This window comes from Nothoprocta perdicaria, unplaced genomic scaffold (assembly GCF_003342845.1).
Source record: "Nothoprocta perdicaria isolate Ctin4 unplaced genomic scaffold, notPer1 scaffold_116, whole genome shotgun sequence".
NCBI classification, from domain to species: Eukaryota; Metazoa; Chordata; class Aves; order Tinamiformes; family Tinamidae; genus Nothoprocta; species Nothoprocta perdicaria.
Window position 1 is genome coordinate 140,311 of NW_020454272.1, and position 3,080 is coordinate 143,390.

Consider the following 3,080-nt stretch of genomic DNA (forward strand, 5'->3'; position numbering starts at 1 on the left):
AAGGAAGGAAGGAAGGAAGGAAGGAAGGAAGGAAGGAAGGAAGGAAGGAAGGAAGGAAGGAAGGAAGGAAGGAAGGAAGGAAGGAAGGAAGGAAAAAAAGAGACTGCCAAGGTAGAAAGACACTACTACACCTTCACTTTAGGTGCCAAGACCATTGTAAATGATGTGAAGCCAAACTGCACCACACACAGGCTAACACCCCACTGGAGAGAACAGCAAAGGCTCAGCCCGGTCATGAGTAGAGGATAAGTGAAGGAGTAAGGCACCTCACATGTCATTCTAGCACCCTGCTTGGCACCCTTGAGGCTGAATGTACCCCAAGTAGAAGTATCAGAAGTAACAAAGTATCAAACCTAAACAGTAAGAGGCCAAATTCAAATCATTCCAAAATGGAGAATGTTTTGCAAAGCAAGGAACTGGATCTGCCCCACCTCATCCAATTCCACTCCTATGATCCAGTGTAGCAACTGAGCTTGTTATCCATGAACATGCTTTTGTAGGAGTAACCAGGAAACCTTTAAAAATGAAATACTATATTTGAAATACCAGACCAATCTCTTCAGAAATTTACTGCTGTGAACTGGTGACACCTAATGGCAGGGATATAATTCAAGACACCAATACATCCAGTGAAAGGAGAAATACAAATGCTTTAGAAGAACTGTGTCACTCGGTTCTTCTAAATCACAGGGTATCTTTTGTAACATATAGCCAAACTGTGCAGAATTATAGTACAGTGTTTTTTTTCCTGTGCTCTCTGCAACCCCTATATGATGTATTACTAAGATCTTCTTAAGGAGTCTTCATTGCATGTTCTGATATTATGCTAGTGCTATCTTCTGCTCTGCAGATCCTGGCCTATCCTTTTTATTAAACCCTGTAATTTGTAGCTTGTCTCAGAGCAGCTTGTTCAGATTAGACTTGCCTAGGGGCTAGTTTAAATGGCTCACATGGCTTTTCATAAGAAATATTACACACATGTTAAATTCATGAGCCAAAGCATGCTTGTGTATGGAGTGCTCTCCATTTCCTTTTGCCCTTTCCAGGTGGCTTTTCCTCATCTTTTGACATCTTCTCCACATTGCTCTGTGCCTCTCCCTATTTCTGTGCCTTGCTTAACTGACACCTATGGTTCACTATATTTGGTACTTAAGTAAATAACAGGGTGCAGAAATGCAGTCTGACTACTTGATATTCAGTTCTGGAATCTGTACCTATAAAATCATTTCGTAGATATTTGCAATATTATTATATTATATACAAACACAGCAAAATTTTCCTTGTGGATGTCTTTCTGGGGAGATATACTGTCATGATGTACATATTTTTGTGCACATCCACAGGATTTATATTCCAGTCATTCTTTATTAGGTGCACTTATTTATTTGGCTTAAATGCTGCTCTGTGCAAAAAAGGTATTTAATATTTCGACGTCCTGATGGTGGCAGCAGGAGATTTCACAATACAGTTTGCAGAAAACCGCACGACAGCAGTAAACAGCCTCAATATTCCTTCAAGAGGAAAATTTGTGCATTGTACTCATGTTTGTTTTGTTCTTCACATCTGTACACAACCCAAGTGACGCGCTCCCATTTATATTGGCTAATAAGCAGTGGATAAGGGAGAGCGCTGTGGAAGTGCAGGGTGGAAGCCTCTACCCAGGCTACCAGAACATGAACCTGGTGCATTAGAAATGCTCGAGGTTGGCGAGTGCCTGGAGGCAACGTTGGGAGGCGGCTCGGCGGGTCCCGGCACAGGGTGCGGGGCTGGGCAGAGCCCCAGCTCCGTGCAGCAGGAGGAGGAGGATGGCAGCCCCAAGGACTCCCTGCAGCTGGGGCAGGGCCTCGGGGCTCCTGCGGAGCACAGAGCCAGCGGGAGGATGAGGTTTCCAATTACCAGCACCCTTGGGCTCAGTTATAGACAGACGTGGTGTGACGGATATGCTCCTTCCCCAGCTCAACGTGGCCTGAACCTTACATGCAGCCCTGTTCAGTTGCTAACCACCAGCGATTTATCTAATCCTGGTAGGCGCCACCATCCTGATTTCTTCTCCCACTTAGACTCAACATAGCAGTCCTGAAGGCTGCATCCTGACAGGGAGACGAGGCTAATACACTAGCCAAGGGGCCTCTGAAATGAAAGAATGACTATAAGTCAATCATCTCATCCTATAAATACGCGGACAGCCCGGGAACGCCTTGAGCTCTCCTGACACGGCAGCGGGCTGCACACCAGGATCTCCCCTCGAGCAGGGACGCCTCTCCAGGTTACTCCTCGAGGGTGAGAGACCCCCCTTTCCACAACGGCTTTGTGGTAAGTGAGCATAGCGCGCTCTCTTTCTTTAACTTTAGTTTGTAACTGTGCACAGAAACCCTTAGTCATAAACCGTTGACCAGGTCTGGGACTAGGATTGGATCCAGCCGCACCCAGACTCCCCTCAGGAGGAGTCTGGAGAGCAAGGGGGTCCAATCTGAAACTCGTGACCCAACGGGAGGGTATCCCAAGATAATTGTGTATTATCTTGAGCCTCCATGTAGTGAATAATAAGCAACCTTGCCATAGAATCTTGTGAAATCATTGTCCATATTAATGAATCCTATTATTATTTCTTTCATATGAGTGAAGTGCATTTGTCACTCACCCCCACCACCACTCGTTCCGTGACACTCATTCCGTGTGATTCCCACAGCTGCTAATAACATAGCAATGACCTTCTCCCGAAGGCAACTTAGCACTTTTCCCAGTCTTTGGCAGGCCAAATCCGGCACAAAGCTCCCTCCCAAGGGGCACTTCAAATGAGCACCTTTTCACAAAACCGCTTCCAATATATATGTGCATGGTATTTCCTAGGTAATGCTACTGACTCCATTCTGTTCTGTGTGACTATCCCCTTTCATTGTACCTGCAGGTTTCTCATACACTGCTGGGTGTTTCTGTGGCAAAAGCAGTCAGGGGTCTCCTCAAGGTTCTCTGCCTTCCCTTTTCAGCTGTAACGCTGAATGTAACACTTTCTGTGCTATAGCTTCTGTATTTTTGCATTGGGAAAATAATACCCCACCTCTCATAAGTGTTAAGAAGCC